Source organism: Pinus tabuliformis, chromosome J, assembly GCF_031772625.1.
Source record: "Pinus tabuliformis cultivar Carrire ecotype Pingquan chromosome J, CPIR1, whole genome shotgun sequence".
Lineage (NCBI taxonomy): Eukaryota > Viridiplantae > Streptophyta > Pinopsida > Pinales > Pinaceae > Pinus > Pinus tabuliformis.
Window position 1 is genome coordinate 751,196,490 of NC_142295.1, and position 6,000 is coordinate 751,202,489.

Below are 6,000 nucleotides of genomic sequence, written 5' to 3' on the forward strand. Positions count from 1 at the left end.
ATGGAATTTGGCGAGGAGTAATAAAGAACTGATAAGAGAATACAACTTTTGGGAGATAAGAGCGGGGGACAAAGCTAAGTTTTGGGAGGAATCCTGGCAACAATGAGAAACGCTTATCCATAAGGAAGCCCTTCAAGTCATCCAAGCATTCACCTCCCAGGCAGAGGGGGACGTGGTCAAAAAATTTTGGAAACCAGGTATAGGGGAATATTGGCGTAATTGGAAACAGAAGGAGGATTGGGTAGCGGCCCCCGACTCTGAAAGGTGGGACGATTACCACAAAGAAATGGCATCCCGTAAAGTGGCGATAAAAATAGGGCAAGATATCCTAAGATGGGGAACCCGAATACAAGGAACCTTTTCTATAGCAGAAGGGTATTACTTAAAAGCAAAACAGAATCAACAGACAGAGACAAAGAAATGGAAAAACTTATGGAAAATAAAGCACTAGCCGAAAGTCACTTTCTTTTTATGGATTCTGTTACATGGCAGGGCGCTTACCTGGGATCAATTACAGAGGAAAGGGAGGCAGGGACCATCACGATGCGCACTCTGCAATGCACAGGAGGAGACGATGGAACACCTTATGAACAGATGCATTGTCAGCAACACCTTGTGGGACAGCCATTACAAGATGTTTGAGCGCCGCTATAGAAATTTCCAAAACATCAAAAATACCTTAGAAAACTGGCCGAGGAAACCTTACCAAAACCTAGTGTTAAATCGTGCATGGATGTTGTCTGCTGGGTTCCTACTCTGGAACATCTGGAAGGCACGGAACAGTGTGATCTTCAAAGAAGAAAAACGCACCCCGGCAGACATATGGGAACAAACAATCAGGAACACGAGAGAAACAATTTTAACAGAACGCTGGAAGGAAGAGGACTGGAAGGTCATACAAACAGAGGCGAAGATCTTGCAGAGGCTAGAATTAACCCAGAGCATGATATGCAGTGACCGAAGAAAAGACCAAGTCAGAGAGGTGGAAGAAATTAAACAGTATAGGCATTCCCCACAGGGATTTTCAAAATTAAATTTCGACGGGGTGGCCAAAAACAACCCGGGAGAAGCAGGAATCGGGGGATCTTTAGGAATGACAGAGGAAAAACCTTGAGAATATTTACGATGGATTGTGGGGAAGCGACTAATAACGAAGCGTAACTACATGCGCTGAAGCGTGGCCTTGAAATTGTGATTAAAGAAAAGTTTATGAGCCTCAAAATTGAAGGAGACTCAAAATTGGTGGTGGATATGGTAAGGTAGCTGCAACAGAAAAAACCAACGGAAAAAATAAGTAAGAGTTGGTGAACAGCGTGGCTCATCAGTGAAATAGGGAAGCTACTTACCATAATATAATATCTGATCCCCACCCATGTAAGACACTCATGCAATCAACCGGAAAATTGGTTAGTGAACTGGGGAAGCCGGAACAAGGGAAAGTTGATAGACAGCGGAGGAATGGAGCTTTTGCTCCCGGAGGAGCGCAAACAATTGCAGAAACTTCTCGACGTCGATAAGGGTGGCCATGGTAATTCCGAGGAGAACGGCCAGGAAAAGTTAGTAAGTGGCAGATGCGGGGAAAGATCACAGCAGGTGGTGACAGACAGGATAATCGTGAGAAAGGACAGGGGTGGTGCAAGTGACGGAGCAGGGCAGCTGACGAGGCAGGGAAGGGTAGGGTCACTTGATGGGGAAGAAGAGAGAATCGAGACGCCATTAAGAAGGGAGTTGGAGGGAGTGTGGGGAGTCGGGACAAGAGGCCGCGAAGGGTTGGCAAGTGGCAACAGTAGTACAGAAAGGGTACGGTAGGAGCAGCTGGGAGAATGTAGTAGTTATGACGAGTAAAGGTGGTCAGACAGGTAGAGACAAATCCCGAGGAAGGGATGCGGGGATGAGAGCAGGGAAAACAAAAGGACAGGTGGAGGTAAGGACGGAAGGATGAAGGGGATTATACAAACAAGGGCCTGAGGTGGCATCAGGATTTTACATGCAGCAGAGCACGAAGCAAGAAGGAATGACGAAAGGTGGCAGCAAGGCGTAGAGATCAGACCAAAGCTACGGTACCAGCGAGGAAAGGTGGTATGTATATTCACTTTCCTATCCTGCTGCTCTCGAGATAGATAGAAGTAGAAATTTCTGTTATTTCTCATAGATGTCCATGAAAATGAAGTCGATAGGCAGACGTAGGCAGGGAAGAGGCAATCCCAGAAATGGGAAGAAAAATCTCTACTCCATCAGATATGATGGTGTCCCGGGAAGAAGGAAACACGGATCTCTGAGGAAGGAAAAACCCAAGTCCAGGAAAGGTTGTTGGGTGGGGAGGGTAGCTAAGTTGGGAAGAGTAGGGTTCCCTGTTGGCCGCAGGAACCATGACTATGTCTGCTACATAGGCAATTCCCGGAAGGCAAAGAGCAGAACTCCACCGGTTAACAGGTGGGAAAGTAGTTTACCCCATCAGTCGGGGAGACGAGCCATGATGGCTTCTTACATAGATAACCAACAAGAGGGACATCGAGGGAAATATAGAGAAGCAGAGAGTGGCGTGAGGGTAAGGGGCCGACTTGCAGGGCAGGTCGTGGAGTGGCCCGGGACCTCTTGCCAGAAGCAAACTCGGGATCACCAGACTAATACAAGGGGGGTAAGTGAGTGGGTTGAAGTAGGAATTCGAATCAGAGTTACTGACTTGTGGTCTGTTGTCTTGATAGGTAGGCAAGACACAATCAAGAACAGGTTTCAGGCAAACAGCAAGATGGCTCCGAAGAAAGAGAAACAAGTTCGGACCCAGGAAGAAGGATCGAGCAGCAACCCGAAGCGGCGAGGAAGGAAACCAGAGTCCGAGAAAAGAATGTATATGATCAATGCTTACATGGCCGGGAATTCCCCCGAAATCTGAGAATAGATAAATGGGTGGGAACAGGAGCTGAGATCCATTAGCTCGAACAAGGAGATTCCCCGGGGGGAATGGGAGGATTTAGTTCCAGATCCAGGAAATACCAGGAGTCACAATTCACTGTTTAATAAGTCGATCCAACATTATTGGATTATGAAGCACGTGGTAGCCCGTGCAATGGAAATGAACCAGGCAGTCCAGGAGGAAGAAGAGGAGGAAAGAAAGCAGAGGGAGGAGCAGCTAAGGAGTCAGACACAGGAAGAATTAGAAAATATAAAGTCCACACTCCTGAAGGAAATTGCTGCGGTTCAGATCCAAGCCGCGAGCAATAATCTGATTCTGGGAAAAATGGAACAAATGATGCAGGAAATGAAATGGGTTCTGGAGCAGAAGAATGTGAATCCAGGTTCAAGTGCCATGGCGCCCGCCCCGGTTAATTCTTCAGATGAGGAATGATGAAGCTGGTTTCTTGGATAGTTTTGTTTAAAATGCTTTAGGAAATGAACTGTTTCTGGATGTTTTATTATAGACTAATAGATAGAATAGTTAGTAGCGTTTGAAAGAACAGATATGACAAAATCAAGGAGAAGAACATTTTCAAATTTTGGTCTGGGTATAATGCTGACAGGTGGTGGCTTGGTTTCCTACGGGCAGGCTAGCCACCTGAAACATAAGTTTGATGTAAGAAATTTTGATATCATAATATAGAAAGTACTAATGCCTAAGTTCACAAAAAAAAATAATACTTAGTTCATCATTAATAATCAATAACAAATAAATATTAAATTATTAATAGTATGAATTAATAATCAATAATAAGTTAATAGCGGTTAACAATAAATTAATAATTAAAGATTATTATAATTATTCGAAAATAACTATTGCTACTAATATTATTATTATATATTAATATTATTACTATTATCAAATAAATATTATTATTAGATAATTAATTTATATTACATAATTTAAAATTAAATAATAATAAATTACATTTATGATTAAATAATAATAAATTACATTTAAGATTAAATAATAATTAATATAAATTATTAATTATAAAGATAATAATAATATTTTGATTGTAATAGATAATATTTTAATTGTAATAATTTTTTTATATAAATTTATTATTATATTAATAGTAAATATAAATGCAGTATTAGGTTTATATCAATTACATTAATATTTTTAATGTGGTTGTGCTAACATTATAAAATTATTTTCACACTTATTTCAACTTATGGATATGGGTTTTGATTTTTTAATAAATGTATGTGTTTTGTTTTTTCAATAAATGTATAGACAAAATTTGATTTCAAAATTCTTGTTGTTACATCCTATCATAATTTGTTGTTACATCCTATCATAATAAGAAAGGGATTGACTAGATTTTCAGTTCCAAACCTAGGAATAATAAATTAAATTTAAATATAATTTATTTAGCAAATTGAAACCATTAGACCAACTTGAATGGAATCTTTTCATTTCCTTCTTAGGTGTGTGAGGGCAATCGATACGCTTGGGTTCAATCACGGTCCTCTTCGTTTTAAATATTGTTATTTTATTGTCTGAAACCATATAATAACTGTGGTTAGCTCTTATTGTTATTTTTTTAGCTGGAGTTACTTTTATGAATAAAAAAGAATGAAATATATTTTTTTCCACTGGAAAAATCGTAATTTTATTCATTTAAGAGTAAAATTACATGTTGTAGATGTTGTATAGCATTGCTGTAATAAACTTGTCCTGCTAATCAGGAGCTAATAATCGATCAAATTGTCAACCTAGGCTTTCCTACTCTTCTTTTTTTCCACTTTCCGCCAACCCTCATTGTTAGGCGGAGCTGTTACAATAATCATTTTTGTTTCATTTGTGGCAGCCATGATGTCCTTTTCAGAATCTGTGCTTGTTGGTGAACATGCTCGTTTGCTGCCTCCTATTTCCTGCCTGGAGTTCTCATATTGTTGCTGAGGGTTACCTGTATTTGTGTCTATTGTTCCTTCAATCAGATTTTCCTTGTTCTGTAGGTAGCGTGGGTAGCTTTCTTTGCTGATCTCTGGGTTGTTCCTTTCTTCTTCATCTTCTTGTAGATCGCTGGTGGTTTCTGCATTCTTTTCCTCTGCTATATCCTCTTCTATATCCTCCGCCCATGTGGCTGAAAATTGCCATCCTTTCGGCTTTGGTGGTTGTCTCCTTTTCCTCTCTTTTTTGTTTTGTGGGCATGCATTCTGTAGATGACCAGTTTGTCTACATATGCGGCAGCGGAAGGCGGTGTTTTCATAATCCAATGGTTGTGCCCATTGTTTTCCATTATGTATTAGGAGAATGTGATCTGGTAGGCCTTGACTGAGGTCTACCTCCACGCATATCCTGGCAAAAGTGTAGATATCCTTGGATAGGCGCTCATGATCTGCTTTTAAAAAAGATCCCAGGGTATTGCCTATTCCTTCCAGTACCTTGTAGTGCCAAAAATGTATAGGAAGGTTGAACAGTTTTACCCAAACTGGCATTTTGGTAACCACCATGCTGTTTGGATCGAATTCCGGGAACCAAGCTTTCAAGAATAGGCCAGCGTTTCCCCAAAACCATGGACCCTCGTTCAATGCATATTCTTTGTCCTTTATGGTGTCAAATTTGACAATAAAGAATCCTTTTGAACAGAGGTGGATATCACAGTTTTCTGTCCATATGGAGTATATCCATTGGCGAAGGGCTTCCGGCTTGGGCCAAAATCCATTGAACCTGCATATCACTGCTTTAGTTGAGTAATCAGATTGTATTTCATTTACCTCTGGTAAGGAGATTGTTAATGCAGGGTTCTGTGTTGTCTGCTCAACAATGTATGCCCCTGGTGCTGTAGCTTGTTGTTCTGGTTTCTTTTGTGGTTCCATCTTCCCTTTGACTGCATATTTGAAGGAAGCAGGTCCTTTTGAACTTGTGCCGGGGCAGCCTCCGCGCAATCTTGTGCTGAGACAGATCGTAGAGTCCTTTGCTATGCCGTATTCCATTAGTTTGAACCCCTCCTGAATTACCTTCCCTGCATAGAGAAGGAGTTGTTTGCCTGGTGGGATTCCAGTCTTTTCATGTATCCTCTGTTTGAGGATTTT